Below are 23,211 nucleotides of genomic sequence, written 5' to 3' on the forward strand. Positions count from 1 at the left end.
GAGAGTCCTAAATTAAATCGCCTCCCACCTGGGGTCGCAGCTACCAATATCCCTGTGGGTAAGGTTAACCACATATCGTAAAATGGGTAAAACAGATCGCACCCAGCCCAAAATCACCTTTGATCACACGAAGAAACATCAGGACCAAAGTGCTGCTGTGCAGACAACGCCACAATCAACAATGGGAGCAACAGGTGGGGTGACGAACGATGACATCCAAACCATGTTCACCACAATTCAAACGGCACTGTCGAACATAGATGGGAAAATTCACTCCTTGACGTATAGAGTAGACAGGATGTCGGAGCGTATGGATAAACACACGGAAAGACTTGACGACGCGAAGCGGCGAATATCTGAAGCCAAAGACGGACAGGTGCAGATGGAAGCGAAACAGTCGAAGATGGAGAAGCAACTGGCGGTCATAACGGCAAAGATGAAAGACTTGGAGGCTCGGTCCCGAAGGAGTAACCTCCGCTTAATGGGAGTTTCAGAGACGACAAATACGGGCCAAATGGAACACTATGTGGAGCAGCTGCTCGTATCCCTACTGGGTCTGGAGATGTTCTCTGAGGTATTTATTGTGGAGAGAGCCCACAGATCGCTGGGACCCAAACCTCCTCTTGACTCCAGACTAAGGCTAAATATCACCAAGATATTAAATTACAGAGACAGAGACGCGAGTTATCTTACGAAGGCATGGATATCTCCATCTATCCAGATTTCACGGCATCGCTACAGGAAGCGCGAAAAAAATTCTCCACAGCGAAACAGAAATTGAGAGAATTGAATATTCCGTACACCATGCTATATCCGGCCAGACTAAAGCTCACAGTGGATGGTAAAACTCGGATCTTTGCTGAACCATCGGAGGTGGTGAAGTTCGCGCAGCAGAGGGATACGCTGGGACCAAGAAGAAGATCACCCAGAGGAGACCATGGGGATCAGTCTGCTACATCAGATGTGGAGTGATCACGATCTAATGAACACAAGTGGGCTGCAACGGCGAATTGCCTGAATGTGGGGCGGACTCATCCCATGGGGCAAGGACTGAACATTGCTAACACATAGATGGCCCACGGACTGATGGATCAGATAAGTTAATTGTAAACAGTTATACCTTTGCTCTTCAAGCTGTCATGTTTATCACTGTTTGGCTGCGGGCAGAATTCACTGACATTCGCAGGAGGGTGCTCTCTCGCAAAACTGCTTAGAACTACAGTACAGTGTTGGAATTTATAGGATGTATGTCAGGGCGGAACCCATGTGGCCTAGTCACAAGAAACAGGTGGGCAACTCTGACCCCTACGTGTGCACCACACCAATTGTTAGGTTGTTTTTTCTTTTTTGTTTATCTCTATGGAGATGTTAAATGTTACTATTGGGTATGGCTCCACTAGGGAAAGGGAGGTGGAGTGGGTGGGGGGGAAGAGGGGTAAGCAAAAAAATCCAGATGGTGGCACTATAACAGACGGACGCGTGAGGGACACTTTCATACACCATAGACACTCGCACCAGGCTGATGGCGGAATACCGGCCGATGGCTGACGCTTCGCAGCAGCACAGACCACTGACGCTCTTAACATGGAATGTTAGAGGACTGCATGACCCACGGAAAATTCGTAAGGTACTAGCATACCTGGACAGGCGTAAAATAGATGTTGCCTGTTTACAGGAGACACATCTGACAGAGTTAAGAGAGACACGAATAGGGGCCAGATGGGCCACATATAGGTTGGCGTCGTCCTACTTCTCCTACGCGAGGGGGGTACTTATATGGATCAAACGTAATACACCCTTCACGCTCATTAAATCTATCAAAGACGACCAAGGGCGATATGTTATAGTACAAGGCTGCTTTGGGGGCACGGTGTTAACAATTGTAAATGTATAGGGCCCGAATACTGATGACCCTGCTTTTTACGCACACATCTGGATGCAATTACGCAACCTCCATCCCGGAGCTATTCTCTGGGGTGGGGACTTTAATACATGCCTAGACCCCACACTGGACAGGTCAACTGGGAAAGATAGATATGGTAAACAATCGCAAAAGTCCTAAGAGACGGGATGGGTGATTGGGACATGGTGGATATATGGAGAGTCAGGAATCCAGACCGTAAAGAAGGGACGTGCATCTCCTCAACATATCTCACATGGTCCAGGCTTGATTATTGGCTGATATCCCGAGTTGCATGTACGTGGACAACGGCAATTACACACGCACCTAAAACGCTTTCGGACCATGCCCCAGTCATCCTCACACTGCAAATCCCAACACACACTCCAAGACAATTCACGTGGAGGTTGAGGCCAACGGCATTACAAGACCAGGTATTCAGGGAAGAGCTACGTCACGCAATAATAGATTTTTAAAAAAATAACGCAGGCTCAGTACAGAGCACTAGAACACTGTGGGAAGCATTTAAAGTTACTATACGGGGCCACTGCATTGGGAAGCACGCAGGAATATTGAAGGATATACAGGGACAATTAGATAGGATGGAAGCTGAAATTGTCAGACTGGAACAAGAATTTGAAAACACACAAGATACAACATTATTGGCCCATATTAGAACACAGATCGACACATATAATGCACTTGCAGAGAATGAGATTAAACACATTTTGCGCAAGTACATCGCCAGAAACTATAGGGAAGGGGGGAGACCTGGCAGAGCGCTGTCATTCAAAAATCAGACCCGGCCACACCTCTACGTACATTACACAGATTCAGGACACACAGCATCAAACAGTCTACGACACCCCAACCATATTAGATTGCTTCACTAAGTTTTATACCAATCTGTATACTGCCCAGAGCAAGTCTTCCACGGCAGAAATTCAGGATTATCTCGATGACTTGGCGCTGGCTTGGCTATCAGACGCCCACCAAGAATAACCTTTGCCATCATATCACCCGCGACGAAATAATAGATGCCATCAATTCACTGCCCAACAATAAAGCGCCGGGACTGGATGGTCTTCCGGGTGAATTTTATAAAGAATATTGTGACCTACTGATTCCACATTTTGCTGAAATGCTTGAAGACGCTTATGAGGAGGGCACACTCCCGTCCTCCTTAAATGAGGCACTCCTGATAGCACTCCCGAAGCCGGGCAAGGACCCCAATGAGTGTGAATCATATAGACCCTTATCCCTGATAAACATAGACGCTAAGATATTTGCAAAAAATAATAGCGAACAGAATACAACCTCTCCTCTGTAATCTGGTGCTGCCTGACCAGGCAGGCTTTATGCCAACACGGTCAACCACCCACAACATTGATACCATTTTTGCACTATACCATCAATTAGACCCAAACACGCCAGCGGCCGCGGCTCTGTTAGACGCCGCAAGGCATTCGACTCAATGGAATGGGATTTTATGTTCACCACCCTCCGCACGATGGGATTTCCAGAACAATTCCTAAAATGGATATCGCTATTGTACTCAGTTCCCAAGGCTCGGGTAAGAATAAATGGCTCCACATCCAACCCCATAGAGATAAAACGCGGCACCAGACAAGGCTGCCCACTGTCGCCAATGCTCTTTGCACTAATCCTAGAACCACTGGCATGCAAGATTAGACAGAAACACTTGAGGGTTGCAGAACAGAGCTCAAAAAGTACTTGTGCCAGGGATCGTGTTTATTTAGGTCAGGTAAAACTGAGTGCACTAACTCAAAGCACGGAATCATGATTGACTCTCTACTCCACTAGATCCCACTCTGTCATGCGAAAACAGAAAAGGCCGACTGGTGAGACAATCGTTAAGCCATTTAAACGCTGAGTGCTATGAAGATATGATTGGAATGTATGTTGTGAACTGGCAATAAAGATATGTTAAAATAATAACATTCTTGGCAGAGCCAGGAGACACACAACAAGAGCGAGGTTGCCTTGAACCAACTGTACAAAGTGGTGCTGTGGCTTTGCTGGCAGCAAACGCACCTCTCTGAGGGCATTAGCTCAAGGCAAGCTGCAAAGCATGTACCTACAAGCTTTCCCTAGTCTAAACATGTGTAGTTGATGGTTGTCGAAGCGCCTGGTCCACCTAGAAGGGGAAAAAGAGAGAGAGTGTACCTACAACCTGTCCCTGTTCTAAACATTCATGGCAGAGCCAGAAGACACAAAACAGTAGTGAGGTTGCCTTGAACCAACTATACAAAGTAGTGCTGTGGGTCTCATGACAGCAAATGCACCACAGTGAGGGCATTGGTGGAAGGCAAATATTGATTCAATAAACTGATGCTAAGCTAACTCTGTGTCTATGTTGCCATGTTTAGTGGTTCACCTGCAAAAACATAAGGTATGCCTATAACCTGATCCTATGCTAATCATTTGAAAAGAGTAGGTTATAGATTCGGATTCCTAGAAAATATACCAAGATGCTTTTTTTGGACCCCCAGGAGGTCCACTGATTTGGTATACCTTCTAGTCACCGACTTACCTTAATGACACCTTTACGGCAAAGGCCAACAGTCTTGCATGCAGGGCATCGTGTTTGATCAGGTTCTTATTCAATTCACCTCCAGTACAGCCACCACCATCATGGTATGGTTTCCACCATGTAAAGAAAAAAAATGATGTTAACAATTAAGTGCTAGTAGTCAACAGCTACCATTGTCTTCACAACAATAAAAGATGTTGAGTCTTTCAATTATCACTGCATTTACAGAAAGCTGTGTAAATAAAGCAATAACTGAATGTATTGTTAAGGGGGCAAATGCTTGGAATCGTAGATGCTGAGATCCCACTGTAGATAATTAAACTGAAGAGACAGGATTGTTGACAGAAGTTAAGTTGCCATTCTCCCTCCAGGACAGTCCCAAATATGAAAGCATTGTTGACCATTCTAAACACACTGCTGTGTGATCCATTCCTGTCGAAGGCAATAGGCACAGGCACACAAGAGGGGTAGATTTTTTATCGGGACAAGTGGGGGAGCGTTGGCTGGTAGAAAATTTGTGGATCCATTCACATTCCTGTCATTTACGTCACAAAAATGCAAGGAAATTTAGTGTTTTTATTCAACATTACACATTTGTAGGGTATTCTGAGTAAGAAAACGTTGGGGAATCCATGCAACCCACACCTCTCTGGACACCACAGGAAACACAGCTGGCTTCAAAGACCTCCAGCATCTGTGAAACTTACTTGGAGGTGCAGTGCAGGCATGGAGTTGCGGGGGGCATGACCAGGCTCCAGACTGCAAGGCTGGTATGTTCTTTCCTACCCCCTTCTGTCGCCATAGCAGCCAAGATTTCTGGTCTATGTGTGATAGCCTGCTTTTTCCACACTTTTTAAGTCTCGCCTGACCCAGCGCATGCGCTGGTCTGGCGAGACTTATTGAGAGGGCTCCAAAAAGTGCTACCAGGCCAGCCTAGAGCTACAGTGCATGTGCGTGGGTGTGCGTGCGCCGCAATTACTTTCACGGCCGCTTTGATGTTTGATCGCGATCACTTTCGCGGCCCCACGGCTGCTTGTTTGTTTTGGGAATCTGGTCACCCTAACCCTAACTGGTTTTCCTGGGTAGTGTAAATGCATTCTTTTATTTTGTGGACTAATGGTGCATGTACTGTGTGGACTTTTGAGATGTGGCCAAGTAAAATTTTGCACACTTGCACCAGAGCGCTGTGGGGAACGTGCTAGCTTAACTAAACTGATCAAACGACCCTGCGGTGTAACCTGACAGATAGGATCGGCTTCTCCCTAAATCCAGCTTGGGCATATCATCGATGTGGTGCTGAAAGGAAGCTCACAGGATCACACGGAGCAGCGAACCTCACCTGCATTCTTACACGACATGTTTCTGCACGCTGTAACGTTTGTTGGTGCACATTAAGCTGCTGAACACCGCTGTGCCACAATTTACGCTGGGTACGCACAGACACTGTGCCATGTAGCGCTGCACTTTGTGTTTGCTGATGTGACGTGTACCGCTTAGTAGCATGGCGGGCGCTGCACGCTTTGCTGCTGTACATCAGGGCGCTATACAAGATGGCTTTTGTCAAGGGTCGGTGTTGTTTGCGGTCCTAAATGGCTGTACTTATGATGCAGTGCAGCTAAGCGCTTTATAATATTGCGCTGCACTTTTTGGTACCACACTTGGTGGTGAGAACTGAGGCCAGTGCTCAGTTGTTAAGGGACATACCTTAAAGCTCCTGATTCAGCATTTATGGTGAATTTGCATTCTGGGAGCATGAGGAGGACCTGTCTGGAATATGGTACGTATCTTGTGCCCAACGGAGAGTATAAATTCCCTAAGGTGGGGTTTCAAATAGGCCTGGGCAAAAATTTCGTTCCGTTCGCGGAAATTGCGATATTTTGACATTTTTGCGTTCCACGGAGAGCGCGAAAATGTCAAAAATTCCGGTTTCCGCAGCTTGGCGATAATTTGTTTCTTGCTCGCGCTGTAAAATGATACATTCTCGCGCGCGCGCGATCGCCTTACCTGAATCCCTGCGTTCGCCGACAAGTTTTCTTGATCCGGTCGCGTTCTCCATGAGATGTTGTATTGTTTTTAGCCATTTGCGCTGTCTCGCGACAGTTCGCGCCCGCAGTGACGTCATGCGTCGCGCGATCACGTCTTTCTTCTCGCGATCATGCACCGCGAGAACAACTCAAAACAAGATGGCCGCGCCCGCAAGCAGCCACATGGGTAAGTTGGCGACCCGCAACCATGCAGAAAATCGCGCGAACATGCCGGAAAAAAACTTCCGCATCTTCGCGATATTTCTGCTTGTTTGCGATAATTTTAAACATTCTCGCGATAATTTGCGAAGGTTAATTCCGCAAATTCCGCCCACCCCTAGTTTCAAACAGGGTTACACATGAAATGCCTGCCTGTCTTACGAATCTGGCTCCACTTCATCAGTAAAACATGCTTTTTTCCTTTAAATAATAATCACTCCACAGCAAAGAAAAACATAAATAAACCACATTGCCATTTACAATACAAATAGCTCCAACTCCGACAAATGCGAGACCTATTGCATTGCAAATGCTCGTTTTCTATGAATAGAGGGACTTGCAGTCTTGTTTTATTTTGGAACAAAACAAGACTGCAAGTACCAGAATTCGAAAAAAAGACTATACTTCAACAGCACATTATGCATGGACTTGGAAATATTAGCAAAGCTGCTGTCCCCTCGTGTGATTTTTGAAGATGGGAAAGCAGGGCCTGGGGACAGCAGTCAGTCAGCATGTACACAAATAGGAGCTCGGTTTGAGAAACGTGCTGAGTTTGGGGTTGCTGTGCATACTGGGGGGGCAATCAAAACCCGCATTAGGCAAACACAAACGTATCAATAATTTAATTATGTAAGCAAAAGTCTTGAAAAGTCTGCAGAAAAAAGATTTTTGTGTGTTACATGCTGCAGAATTCATCTTCACCATTTCCCCAGCAGCATATGTCTCAAGGCCTTTATAGATCCACTGAAAGTTTCATTCCGAATATTTTAGAAAGAAAAGATGCCCATAATTAAAAATGTTCATTACATTTAATTTGCAGTTCCTTTGTAAATTGCATGCTGCCAAGTATTGACCACATTCCCAGTTTTATTTGTAGGAAAGTGTTCCAAAGACCTAGCATACCCCATTCTCATACTTTCAACCCTGCAGAGCTTTATGCAACCACCAATAAAGACGACATGCTGCAAACTGCATTTTGAAAATATAAACCATTGTCCATTTGCACTTGGAGAACAGCTGCTTGAGGGGCAGATCATCTGGTACTATCCCCAAAAATCTAATAAAAACGTATTAGCACAGTAGTGAACTTTGCGTGCTGTTTTCAAAGCATACACAACTAAAACGAATAACTCCCAGCAAAGGCTTTCCAGACACTAAAGTTTTGAATCTGACCTCCCTCCCCCCTAAACCTCAGAGAATGCCTCAGCCACACGTTCTTATAAAACAAGGCTATCAACGAAGAACTGTACAATACCTGGTCATACGGGACTTAGGCTGTGTGTGGGGCCCGAGCAAAAGCCATGATGTGACAAAGCCACGTGCTGCACTGTCTCTAAGGCTGCAGGGCAGACTCCGGTAGCCAATAGCTGTGTGAACTGTTCCCCACCCCCATCTGGTGCTCTGGGTTCATGCTTTTGCCTGTGAGTGAAAAATAACACCAAACGAGGCAAGTAAACCACAGTTTGTTGTTCTAAAATGACGCCTGTAGTCAGGTTGTTTCTGAAGCTGCATTTGTGCTAGCTAAATTCACTTCATAGAGTAAGTAACATGTATAAAACGTGGCAACGTTCATCATTGCTCTTCAGTCTCGGCTGGTCCCTGCAAGATTATAGTATGGTTATCGATCGTGTGTACACATATTTGCTGTAGCAAGATAAATATGCAAATCAGTTTTTTTCACTTAGCAAGAAATGACAGTGTTTGTACCTGGTGCACATTGAGCGGAAGTGTTCAATCCAGCAACACACGTATGGGAAAAAGTGCAACAGTAAAAAATGCACCTAAGTAGTTTCGAAAAGAAAAATGTTAGGGAATTTCGTCACTCTGTCACTCATTCGGAAAATTACAGTACAGAACAGACATGAGGATCGCTGAAGCAATGGTTTTAATTTCAAAATAACGAGGAAGCAATCGTAATCTGTGGAGCATTTGCTCATCAAAACATACCTGGTATTCAGTCTTTGTTTTGCTGCTCAAATGACTTTATCTGAATTTTTCTGGAACAAGTTATGCCGCCGGGATGTTTTTCTCCTTTGACGCTCTACTCGAGCATGTCGTTCTTGCTGAGTCATACAGTTCAGCTCCCTCTACAGGTGAGCTGAAGCATATGCGGGCTGAATTTCAAGTATATGTACAAACTCCCGGGGAGCATATTTTGAGTCCGTTTCTTCATTGCTCCCTTATTTTTGAACATGCAGAGCATGGCGGAAAGGGCCCTGAGACCTACCGGGGCTAGGAAAATGCAAGAAACAATTGAAAAAACGGGTCCCCGGGGCTTGTAAGCAACAAATGCTGACTCCCGTAGCTAAGCACTGTAAGACCAAATAAACACTGAAGTGGAGCGTGAACAGTGCTTTTTGGAGGCTCTTTTTTGTCTGTTAGGGGAAAGCACATAACTGGAGCTGAATCCCAGTAATAACAGAAAGGGTTATAAATTGGTAGAAACAAATACAGAAAGAATTCATGAAACGCAGGCTGATAAAAATTCTTTCCACTAGAGGGCAGAGCTCAAGGCCGATCAGATCGGCCCGAGCACATTCAGTTTTAACACAGGGCCGATTAGATCGGCCCGTGGCACTTCTTAGGTTAATACCTCAATGTGTCTAAAATTGCTATTTTTACAGACTTTTTCTCCTACCCAGAAGCTTCTATTTCGACCAATTTCAGGCATTAAAATGACTCTAAACACACTTATTTTAGTTCCAAAAGTGATAATTCACATGCAATAGTCATTTACAGTTAAAAAAATTAAAGTCAAAATAATTACAATTTCTGACCATCTGGAGAAAGTTCGACAGGTCACGGGTCATCGTTTTTCATCAGAAAATTCTTTTTTTGGAGTGCAGAAAAATTAATTCAAAATGTCATTTGGATTGAGACTCATGTTGAATTACTACTTTTTAAAGCCTCTATGTGATTAAAATTGCCATTTTTACAGACTTTTTCTCCTACTCAGAAGCTTCTATTTCGACCAATTACAGGCATTTAAATGACTCTAAACACACTTATTTTTGTTCCAAGAGTTCTAATTCACATGCAATAGTCATTTACAGTCAAAAAATTAAACATAAAAAAATTACAATTTCTGACCATCTGGTGAAATTTTCACAGTCATCGTTTTTCATCAGAAAATTGTTTTTTTGGACTGTAAAAAAATTCATTCAAAATGTCATTTGGATTGAGCCTCATGTTGAATAACCACTTTTTAACGCCTCAATGTGACCAAAATTGCCATTTTTATAGACTTTTTCTCCTACTCAGAAGCTTCTATTTTGACCAATTTCAGGTATTAATATGACTCTAAACACACTTCTTTTAGTTCCAAAAGTGATAATTCACATGCAATAGTCATTTACAGTCAAAAATTAAACATAAAAAAATTACAATTTCTGACCATCTGGAGAAAGTTCGACAGGTCACGGGTCACCGTTTTTCATCAGAAAATGGATTTTTTGGACTATAGAAGAATGTATACAAAATGTCATTTGGATTGAGACTCATGTTGAATTACTACTTTTTAAAGCCTCAATGTGACCAAAACTGCCATTTTTACGGACTTTTTATCCTACTCAGAAGCTTCTATTTCGACCAATTTCAGGCATTAAAATGACTCTAAACACACGTATTTTAGTTCCAAAAGTGATAATTAACATGCAATAGTCATTTACAGTAAAAAAATTAAACATACAAAAATTACAATTTCTGACCATCTGGAGAAAGTTCGACAGGTCACCGTTTTTCATCAGAAAATGGATTTTTTTGGACTGTAGACAAATGTATACAAAACGTCATTTGGATTGAGACTCATGTTGAATTACTACTTTTTAAAGCCTCAATGGGACCAAAACTGCCATTTTTACAGACTTTTTCTCCTACTCAAAAGCTTCTATTTCGACCCATTTCAGGCATTTAAATGACTCTTAACGCACTTATTTTAGTTACAAAAGTGATAATTCACATGCAATAGTCATTTACAGTCAAAAACTTACACAATAAAAAATTACCAATTCTGACCATCTGGAGAATGTTCGACAGGTCACGGGTCATTATTTATCATCCGAAAATTGTTTTTTTGGACTGTAGAAAAATTTATTCAAAATGTCATTTGGATTTTGCCTCATGTTTAATAACTACTTTTTAAACCCTCAATGTGACCAAAATTGCCATTTTTACAGACTTTTTCTCCTACTCAGAAGCTTCTATTTCGACCAATTTCAGGCATTAAAATGACTCTAAACACACTTATTTTAGTTCCAAAAGTGATAATTCACATGCAATAGTCATTTACAGTCAAAAAATTAAAGCAAAAAAAATTACAATTTCTGACCATCTGGAGAAAGTTCGACAGGTCACGGGTCATCGTTTTTCATCAGAAAATTGTTTTTTTGGACTGTAGAAAAATTCATTCAAAATGTCATTTGGATTGAGACTCATGTTGAATTACTACTTTTTAAAGACTCTATGTGACCAAAATTGCCATTTTTACAGACTTTTTCTGGTACTCAGAAGCTTCTATTTTGACCAATTTCAGGCATTAAAATGACTATAAACACACTTATTTTAGTTCCAAGAGTTCTAATTCACATGCAATAGTCATTTACAGTCAAAAAATTTAACATAAAAAAATTACAATTTCTGACCATCTGGCGAAAGTTCGACAGGTCACGGGTCACCGTTTTTCATCAGAAAATGGATTTTTTGGACTGTAGAAAAATGTATTCAAAATGTCATTTGGATTGTGTCTCATGTTGAATAACTATTTTTTAAAGCCAAAATTTGACCGAAATTGCCATTTTTACAGACTTTTTCTTCTACTCAAAAGCATCTATTTCGACCAATTTCAGGCATTAAAATGACTATAAACACACTTATTTTAGTTCCAAGAGTTCTAATTCACATGCAACAGTCATTTACAGTCAAAAAATTAAACATAAAAAAATTACAATTTCTGACCATCTGGAGAAAGTTCGACAGGTCACGGGTCATTGTTTTTCATCAGAAAATTGATTTTTTGGACTATAGAAGAATGTATACAAAATGTCATTTGTATTGAGACTCATTTTGAATTACTACTTTTTAAAGCCTCAATGTGACCAAAACTGCCATTTTTACAGACTTTTTATCCTACTCAGAAGCTTCTATTTCGACCAATTTCAGGCATTAAAATGACTCCAAACACACATATTTTAGTTCCAAAAGTGATAATTAACATGCAATAGTCATTTACAGTAAAAAAATTAAACATACAAAAATTACAATTTCTGACCATCTGGAGAAAGTTCGACAGGTCACCGTTTTTCATCAGAAAATGGATTTTTTTGGACTGTAGACAAATGTATACAAAACGTCATTTGGATTGAGAATCATGTTGAATTACTACTTTTTAAAGCCTCAATGGGACCAAAACTGCCATTTTTACAGACTTTTTCTCCTACTCAAAAGCTTCTATTTTGACCCATTTCAGGCATTTAAATGACTCTAAACACACTTATTTCAGTTCCAAAAGTGATAATTAACATGCAATAGTCATTTACAGTTAAAAACTTACACAACAAAAAAATTACCAATTCTGACCATCTAGAGAATGTTCGACAGGTCACGGGTCATCATTTTTCATCCGAAAATAGTTTTTTGGGACTGTAGAAAAATGTATTCAAAATGTCATTTGGATTGAGACTCATGTTGAATAACTACTTTTTAACGCCTCAATGTGACCAAAATTGCCATTTTTACAGACTTTTTCTCCTACTCAGAAGTTTCTATTTCTACCAATTTCAGGCATTAAAATGACTCTAAACACACTTATTTTAGTTCCAAAAGTGATAATTAACCTGCAATAGTCATTTACAGTCAAACAATTAAAGATAAAAAAACTTACAATTTCTGACCATCTGGAGAAAGTTCGACAGGTCACGGGTCACCATTTTTCATCAGAAAATGGATTTTTTGGACTGTAGAAAAATGTATTAAAAATTTCATTTGGATTGTGACTCATGTTGAATAACTACTTTTTAATACCTCAATGTGTCTAAAATTGCTATTTTTACAGACTTTTTCTCCTACTCAGAAGCTTCTATTTCGACCAATTTCAGGCATTAAAATGACTCTAAACACACTTATTTTAGTTCCAAAAGTGATAATTCACATGCAATAGTCATTTACAGTTAAAAAATTAAAGTCAAAAAAATTACAATTTCTGACCATCTGGAGAAAGTTCGACAGGTCACGGGTCATCGTTTTTCATCAGAAAATTCTTTTTTTGGAGTGCAGAAAAATTAATTCAAAATGTCATTTGGATTGAGACTCATGTTGAATTACTACTTTTTAAAGCCTCTATGTGATTAAAATTGCCATTTTTACAGACTTTTTCTCCTACTCAGAAGCTTCTATTTCGACCAATTACAGGCATTTAAATGACTCTAAACACACTTATTTTTGTTCCAAGAGTTCTAATTCACATGCAATAGTCATTTACAGTCAAAAAATTAAACATAAAAAAATTACAATTTCTGACCATCTGGTGAAATTTTCACAGTCATCGTTTTTCATCAGAAAATTGTTTTTTTGGACTGTAAAAAAATTCATTCAAAATGTCATTTGGATTGAGCCTCATGTTGAATAACCACTTTTTAACGCCTCAATGTGACCAAAATTGCCATTTTTATAGACTTTTTCTCCTACTCAGAAGCTTCTATTTTGACCAATTTCAGGTATTAATATGACTCTAAACACACTTCTTTTAGTTCCAAAAGTGATAATTCACATGCAATAGTCATTTACAGTCAAAAATTAAACATAAAAAAATTACAATTTCTGACCATCTGGAGAAAGTTCGACAGGTCACGGGTCACCGTTTTTCATCAGAAAATGGATTTTTTGGACTATAGAAGAATGTATACAAAATGTCATTTGGATTGAGACTCATGTTGAATTACTACTTTTTAAAGCCTCAATGTGACCAAAACTGCCATTTTTACGGACTTTTTATCCTACTCAGAAGCTTCTATTTCGACCAATTTCAGGCATTAAAATGACTCTAAACACACGTATTTTAGTTCCAAAAGTGATAATTAACATGCAATAGTCATTTACAGTAAAAAAATTAAACATACAAAAATTACAATTTCTGACCATCTGGAGAAAGTTCGACAGGTCACCGTTTTTCATCAGAAAATGGATTTTTTTGGACTGTAGACAAATGTATACAAAACGTCATTTGGATTGAGACTCATGTTGAATTACTACTTTTTAAAGCCTCAATGGGACCAAAACTGCCATTTTTACAGACTTTTTCTCCTACTCAAAAGCTTCTATTTCGACCCATTTCAGGCATTTAAATGGCTCTTAACGCACTTATTTTAGTTACAAAAGTGATAATTCACATGCAATAGTCATTTACAGTCAAAAACTTACACAATAAAAAATTACCAATTCTGACCATCTGGAGAATGTTCGACAGGTCACGGGTCATCATTTATCATCCGAAAATTGTTTTTTTGGACTGTAGAAAAATTTATTCAAAATGTCATTTGGATTTTGCCTCATGTTTAATAACTACTTTTTAAACCCTCAATGTGACCAAAATTGCCATTTTTACAGACTTTTTCTCCTACTCAGAAGCTTCTATTTCGACCAATTTCAGGCATTAAAATGACTCTAAACACACTTATTTTAGTTCCAAAAGTGATAATTCACATGCAATAGTCATTTACAGTCAAAAAATTAAAGCAAAAAAAATTACAATTTCTGACCATCTGGAGAAAGTTCGACAGGTCACGGGTCATCGTTTTTCATCAGAAAATTGTTTTTTTGGACTGTAGAAAAATTCATTCAAAATGTCATTTGGATTGAGACTCATGTTGAATTACTACTTTTTAAAGACTCTATGTGACCAAAATTGCCATTTTTACAGACTTTTTCTGGTACTCAGAAGCTTCTATTTTGACCAATTTCAGGCATTAAAATGACTATAAACACACTTATTTTAGTTCCAAGAGTTCTAATTCACATGCAATAGTCATTTACAGTCAAAAAATTTAACATAAAAAAATTACAATTTCTGACCATCTGGCGAAAGTTCGACAGGTCACGGGTCACCGTTTTTCATCAGAAAATGGATTTTTTGGACTGTAGAAAAATGTATTCAAAATGTCATTTGGATTGTGTCTCATGTTGAATAACTATTTTTTAAAGCCAAAATTTGACCGAAATTGCCATTTTTACAGACTTTTTCTTCTACTCAAAAGCATCTATTTCGACCAATTTCAGGCATTAAAATGACTATAAACACACTTATTTTAGTTCCAAGAGTTCTAATTCACATGCAACAGTCATTTACAGTCAAAAAATTAAACATAAAAAAATTACAATTTCTGACCATCTGGAGAAAGTTCGACAGGTCACGGGTCATTGTTTTTCATCAGAAAATTGATTTTTTGGACTATAGAAGAATGTATACAAAATGTCATTTGTATTGAGACTCATTTTGAATTACTACTTTTTAAAGCCTCAATGTGACCAAAACTGCCATTTTTACAGACTTTTTATCCTACTCAGAAGCTTCTATTTCGACCAATTTCAGGCATTCAAATGACTCTAAACACACATATTTTAGTTCCAAAAGTGATAATTAACATGCAATAGTCATTTACAGTAAAAAAATTAAACATACAAAAATTACAATTTCTGACCATCTGGAGAAAGTTCGACAGGTCACCGTTTTTCATCAGAAAATGGATTTTTTTGGACTGTAGACAAATGTATACAAAACGTCATTTGGATTGAGAATCATGTTGAATTACTACTTTTTAAAGCCTCAATGGGACCAAAACTGCCATTTTTACAGACTTTTTCTCCTACTCAAAAGCTTCTATTTTGACCCATTTCAGGCATTTAAATGACTCTAAACACACTTATTTCAGTTCCAAAAGTGATAATTAACATGCAATAGTCATTTACAGTTAAAAACTTACACAACAAAAAAATTACCAATTCTGACCATCTAGAGAATGTTCGACAGGTCACGGGTCATCATTTTTCATCCGAAAATAGTTTTTTGGGACTGTAGAAAAATGTATTCAAAATGTCATTTGGATTGAGACTCATGTTGAATAACTACTTTTTAACGCCTCAATGTGACCAAAATTGCCATTTTTACAGACTTTTTCTCCTACTCAGAAGTTTCTATTTCTACCAATTTCAGGCATTAAAATGACTCTAAACACACTTATTTTAGTTCCAAAAGTGATAATTAACCTGCAATAGTCATTTACAGTCAAACAATTAAAGATAAAAAAACTTACAATTTCTGACCATCTGGAGAAAGTTCGACAGGTCACGGGTCACCATTTTTCATCAGAAAATGGATTTTTTGGACTGTAGAAAAATGTATTAAAAATTTCATTTGGATTGTGACTCATGTTGAATAACTACTTTTTAATACCTCAATGTGTCTAAAATTGCTATTTTTACAGACTTTTTCTCCTACTCAGAAGCTTCTATTTCGACCAATTTCAGGCATTAAAATGACTCTAAACACACTTATTTTAGTTCCAAAAGTGATAATTCACATGCAATAGTCATTTACAGTTAAAAAATTAAAGTCAAAAAAATTACAATTTCTGACCATCTGGAGAAAGTTCGACAGGTCACGGGTCATCGTTTTTCATCAGAAAATTCTTTTTTTGGAGTGCAGAAAAATTAATTCAAAATGTCATTTGGATTGAGACTCATGTTGAATTACTACTTTTTAAAGCCTCTATGTGATTAAAATTGCCATTTTTACAGACTTTTTCTCCTACTCAGAAGCTTCTATTTCGACCAATTACAGGCATTTAAATGACTCTAAACACACTTATTTTTGTTCCAAGAGTTCTAATTCACATGCAATAGTCATTTACAGTCAAAAAATTAAACATAAAAAAATTACAATTTCTGACCATCTGGTGAAATTTTCACAGTCATCGTTTTTCATCAGAAAATTGTTTTTTTGGACTGTAAAAAAATTCATTCAAAATGTCATTTGGATTGAGCCTCATGTTGAATAACCACTTTTTAACGCCTCAATGTGACCAAAATTGCCATTTTTATAGACTTTTTCTCCTACTCAGAAGCTTCTATTTTGACCAATTTCAGGTATTAATATGACTCTAAACACACTTCTTTTAGTTCCAAAAGTGATAATTCACATGCAATAGTCATTTACAGTCAAAAATTAAACATAAAAAAATTACAATTTCTGACCATCTGGAGAAAGTTCGACAGGTCACGGGTCACCGTTTTTCATCAGAAAATGGATTTTTTGGACTATAGAAGAATGTATACAAAATGTCATTTGGATTGAGACTCATGTTGAATTACTACTTTTTAAAGCCTCAATGTGACCAAAACTGCCATTTTTACGGACTTTTTATCCTACTCAGAAGCTTCTATTTCGACCAATTTCAGGCATTAAAATGACTCTAAACACACGTATTTTAGTTCCAAAAGTGATAATTAACATGCAATAGTCATTTACAGTAAAAAAATTAAACATACAAAAATTACAATTTCTGACCATCTGGAGAAAGTTCGACAGGTCACCGTTTTTCATCAGAAAATGGATTTTTTTGGACTGTAGACAAATGTATACAAAACGTCATTTGGATTGAGACTCATGTTGAATTACTACTTTTTAAAGCCTCAATGGGACCAAAACTGCCATTTTTACAGACTTTTTCTCCTACTCAAAAGCTTCTATTTCGACCCATTTCAGGCATTTAAATGGCTCTTAACGCACTTATTTTAGTTACAAAAGTGATAATTCACATGCAATAGTCATTTACAGTCAAAAACTTACACAATAAAAAATTACCAATTCTGACCATCTGGAGAATGTTCGACAGGTCACGGGTCATCATTTATCATCCGAAAATTGTTTTTTTGGACTGTAGAAAAATTTATTCAAAATGTCATTTGGATTTTGCCTCATGTTTAATAACTACTTTTTAAACCCTCAATGTGACCAAAATTGCCATTTTTACAGACTTTTTCTCCTACTCAGAAGCTTCTATTTCGACCAATTTCAGGCATTAAAATGACTCTAAACACACTTATTTTAGTTCCAAAAGTGATAATTCACATGCAATAGTCATTTACAGTCAAAAAATTAAAGCAAAAAAAATTACAATTTCTGACCATCTGGAGAAAGTTCGACAGGTCACGGGTCATCGTTTTTCATCAGAAAATTGTTTTTTTGGACTGTAGAAAAATTCATTCAAAATGTCATTTGGATTGAGACTCATGTTGAATTACTACTTTTTAAAGACTCTATGTGACCAAAATTGCCATTTTTACAGACTTTTTCTGGTACTCAGAAGCTTCTATTTTGACCAATTTCAGGCATTAAAATGACTATAAACACACTTATTTTAGTTCCAAGAGTTCTAATTCACATGCAATAGTCATTTACAGTCAAAAAATTTAACATAAAAAAATTACAATTTCTGACCATCTGGCGAAAGTTCGACAGGTCACGGGTCACCGTTTTTCATCAGAAAATGGATTTTTTGGACTGTAGAAAAATGTATTCAAAATGTCATTTGGATTGTGTCTCATGTTGAATAACTATTTTTTAAAGCCAAAATTTGACCGAAATTGCCATTTTTACAGACTTTTTCTTCTACTCAAAAGCATCTATTTCGACCAATTTCAGGCATTAAAATGACTATAAACACACTTATTTTAGTTCCAAGAGTTCTAATTCACATGCAACAGTCATTTACAGTCAAAAAATTAAACATAAAAAAATTACAATTTCTGACCATCTGGAGAAAGTTCGACAGGTCACGGGTCATTGTTTTTCATCAGAAAATTGATTTTTTGGACTATAGAAGAATGTATACAAAATGTCATTTGTATTGAGACTCATTTTGAATTACTACTTTTTAAAGCCTCAATGTGACCAAAACTGCCATTTTTACAGACTTTTTATCCTACTCAGAAGCTTCTATTTCGACCAATTTCAGGCATTCAAATGACTCTAAACACACATATTTTAGTTCCAAAAGTGATAATTAACATGCAATAGTCATTTACAGTAAAAAAATTAAACATACAAAAATTACAATTTCTGACCATCTGGAGAAAGTTCGACAGGTCACCGTTTTTCATCAGAAAATGGATTTTTTTGGACTGTAGACAAATGTATACAAAACGTCATTTGGATTGAGAATCATGTTGAATTACTACTTTTTAAAGCCTCAATGGGACCAAAACTGCCATTTTTACAGACTTTTTCTCCTACTCAAAAGCTTCTATTTTGACCCATTTCAGGCATTTAAATGACTCTAAACACACTTATTTCAGTTCCAAAAGTGATAATTAACATGCAATAGTCATTTACAGTTAAAAACTTACACAACAAAAAAATTACCAATTCTGACCATCTAGAGAATGTTCGACAGGTCACGGGTCATCATTTTTCATCCGAAAATAGTTTTTTGGGACTGTAGAAAAATGTATTCAAAATGTCATTTGGATTGAGACTCATGTTGAATAACTACTTTTTAACGCCTCAATGTGACCAAAATTGCCATTTTTACAGACTTTTTCTCCTACTCAGAAGTTTCTATTTCTACCAATTTCAGGCATTAAAATGACTCTAAACACACTTATTTTAGTTCCAAAAGTGATAATTAACCTGCAATAGTCATTTACAGTCAAACAATTAAAGATAAAAAAACTTACAATTTCTGACCATCTGGAGAAAGTTCGACACGTCACGGGTCACCATTTTTCATCAGAAAATGGATTTTTTGGACTGTAGAAAAATGTATTAAAAATTTCATTTGGATTGTGACTCATGTTGAATAACTACTTTTTAATACCTCAATGTGTCTAAAATTGCTATTTTTACAGACTTTTTCTCCTACTCAGAAGCTTCTATTTCGACCAATTTCAGGCATTAAAATGACTCTAAACACACTTATTTTAGTTCCAAAAGTGATAATTCACATGCAATAGTCATTTACAGTTAAAAAATTAAAGTCAAAAAAATTACAATTTCTGACCATCTGGAGAAAGTTCGACAGGTCACGGGTCATCGTTTTTCATCAGAAAATTCTTTTTTTGGAGTGCAGAAAAATTAATTCAAAATGTCATTTGGATTGAGACTCATGTTGAATTACTACTTTTTAAAGCCTCTATGTGATTAAAATTGCCATTTTTACAGACTTTTTCTCCTACTCAGAAGCTTCTATTTCGACCAATTACAGGCATTTAAATGACTCTAAACACACTTATTTTTGTTCCAAGAGTTCTAATTCACATGCAATAGTCATTTACAGTCAAAAAATTAAACATAAAAAAATTACAATTTCTGACCATCTGGTGAAATTTTCACAGTCATCGTTTTTCATCAGAAAATTGTTTTTTTGGACTGTAAAAAAATTCATTCAAAATGTCATTTGGATTGAGCCTCATGTTGAATAACCACTTTTTAACGCCTCAATGTGACCAAAATTGCCATTTTTATAGACTTTTTCTCCTACTCAGAAGCTTCTATTTTGACCAATTTCAGGTATTAATATGACTCTAAACACACTTCTTTTAGTTCCAAAAGTGATAATTCACATGCAATAGTCATTTACAGTCAAAAATTAAACATAAAAAAATTACAATTTCTGACCATCTGGAGAAAGTTCGACAGGTCACGGGTCACCGTTTTTCATCAGAAAATGGATTTTTTGGACTATAGAAGAATGTATACAAAATGTCATTTGGATTGAGACTCATGTTGAATTACTACTTTTTAAAGCCTCAATGTGACCAAAACTGCCATTTTTACGGACTTTTTATCCTACTCAGAAGCTTCTATTTCGACCAATTTCAGGCATTAAAATGACTCTAAACACACGTATTTTAGTTCCAAAAGTGATAATTAACATGCAATAGTCATTTACAGTAAAAAAATTAAACATACAAAAATTACAATTTCTGACCATCTGGAGAAAGTTCGACAGGTCACCGTTTTTCATCAGAAAATTGATTTTTTTGGACTGTAGACAAATGTATACAAAACGTCATTTGGATTGAGACTCATGTTGAATTACTACTTTTTAAAGCCTCAATGGGACCAAAACTGCCATTTTTACAGACTTTTTCTCCTACTCAAAAGCTTCTATTTCGACCCATTTCAGGCATTTAAATGGCTCTTAACGCACTTATTTTAGTTACAAAAGTGATAATTCACATGCAATAGTCATTTACAGTCAAAAACTTACACAATAAAAAATTACCAATTCTGACCATCTGGAGAATGTTCGACAGGTCACGGGTCATCATTTATCATCCGAAAATTGTTTTTTTGGACTGTAGAAAAATTTATTCAAAATGTCATTTGGATTTTGCCTCATGTTTAATAACTACTTTTTAAACCCTCAATGTGACCAAAATTGCCATTTTTACAGACTTTTTCTCCTACTCAGAAGCTTCTATTTCGACCAATTTCAGGCATTAAAATGACTCTAAACACACTTATTTTAGTTCCAAAAGTGATAATTCACATGCAATAGTCATTTACAGTCAAAAAATTAAAGCAAAAAAAATTACAATTTCTGACCATCTGGAGAAAGTTCGACAGGTCACGGGTCATCGTTTTTCATCAGAAAATTGTTTTTTTGGACTGTAGAAAAATTCATTCAAAATGTCATTTGGATTGAGACTCATGTTGAATTACTACTTTTTAAAGACTCTATGTGACCAAAATTGCCATTTTTACAGACTTTTTCTGGTACTCAGAAGCTTCTATTTTGACCAATTTCAGGCATTAAAATGACTATAAACACACTTATTTTAGTTCCAAGAGTTCTAATTCACATGCAATAGTCATTTACAGTCAAAAAATTTAACATAAAAAAATTACAATTTCTGACCATCTGGCGAAAGTTCGACAGGTCACGGGTCACCAGTTTTCATCAGAAAATGGATTTTTTGGACTGTAGAAAAATGTATTCAAAATGTCATTTGGATTGTGTCTCATGTTGAATAACTATTTTTTAAAGCCAAAATTTGACCAAAATTGCCATTTTTACAGACTTTTTCTTCTACTCAAAAGCATCTATTTCGACCAATTTCAGGCATTTAAATGACTCTAAACTCACTTATTTTAGTTCCAAAAGTGATAATTAACATGCAATAGTCATTTACAGTCAAAAACTTACACAACAAAAAAATTACCAATTCTGACCATCTAGAGAATGTTCGACAGGTCACGGGTCATCATTTTTCATCCGAAAATAGTTTTTTTGGACTGTAGAAAAATGTATTCAAAATGTCATTTGGATTGAGACTCATGTTGAATAACTATTCTTTAATGCCTCAATGTGACCAAAATTGCCATTTTTACAGACTTTTTCTCCTACTCAGAAGCTTCTATTTCTACCAATTTCAGGCATTATGACTCTAAACACACTTATTTTAGTTCCAAAAGCGATAATTAACATGCAATAGTCATTTACAGTCAAAAAATTAAAGATAAAAAAACTTACAATTTCTGACCATCTGGAGAAAGTTCGACGGGTCACGGGTCACCATTTTTCATCAGAAAATGGATTTTTTGGACTGTAGAAAAATGTATTCAAAATTTCATTTTGATTGAGACTCATGTTGAATAACTACTTTTTAATACCTCAATGTGTCCAAAATTGCCATTTTTACAGACTTTTTCTCCTACTCAGAAGCTTCTATTTCGACCAATTTCAGGCATTAAAATGACTCTAAACACACTTATTTTAGTTCCAAAAGTGATAATTCACATGTAATAGTCATTTACAGTCAAAAAATTAAAGTTAAAAAAATTACAATTTCTGACCATCTGGAGAAAGTTCGACAGGTCACGGGTCATCGTTTTTCATCAGAAAATTGTTTTTTTGGACTGTAGAAAAATTCATTCAAAATGTCATTTGGATTGAGCCTCATGTTGAATAACTACTTTTTAACGCCTCAATGTGACCAAAATTGCCATTTTTACAGACTTTTTCTCCGACTGAAAAGCTTCTATTTCGACCAATTTCAGGCATTTAAATGACTCTAAACAAACTTATTTTAGTTCCAAAAGTGATAATTCACATGCAATAGTCATTTACAGTCAAAACATTAAAGTTAAAAAAAATACAATTTCTGACAATCTGGAGAAAGTTTGACAGGTCACGGGTCACCGTTTTTCATCAGAAAATTGATTTTTTAGACTAGAAAAATGTATTAAAAATGTCATTTGGATTGAGCCTCATGTTGAATAACTACTTTTTAAAGCCCCAATTTGACCAAAATTGCCATTTTTACAGACTTTTTCTCCTACTCAAAAGCTTCTATTTCGACCAATTTCGGCATTTAAATGACTCTAAACAAACTTATTTTAGTTCCAAAAGTGATAATTCACACGCAATAGTCATTTACAGTCAAAAAATTAAAGTTAAAAAAATTACAATTTCTGACCATCTGGAGAAAGTTCAACAGGTCACGGGTCATCATTTTTC

The sequence above is a fragment of the Triturus cristatus genome, chromosome 8 (genome assembly GCF_964204655.1).
Source record: "Triturus cristatus chromosome 8, aTriCri1.1, whole genome shotgun sequence".
In the NCBI taxonomy this organism is placed as follows: domain Eukaryota; kingdom Metazoa; phylum Chordata; class Amphibia; order Caudata; family Salamandridae; genus Triturus; species Triturus cristatus.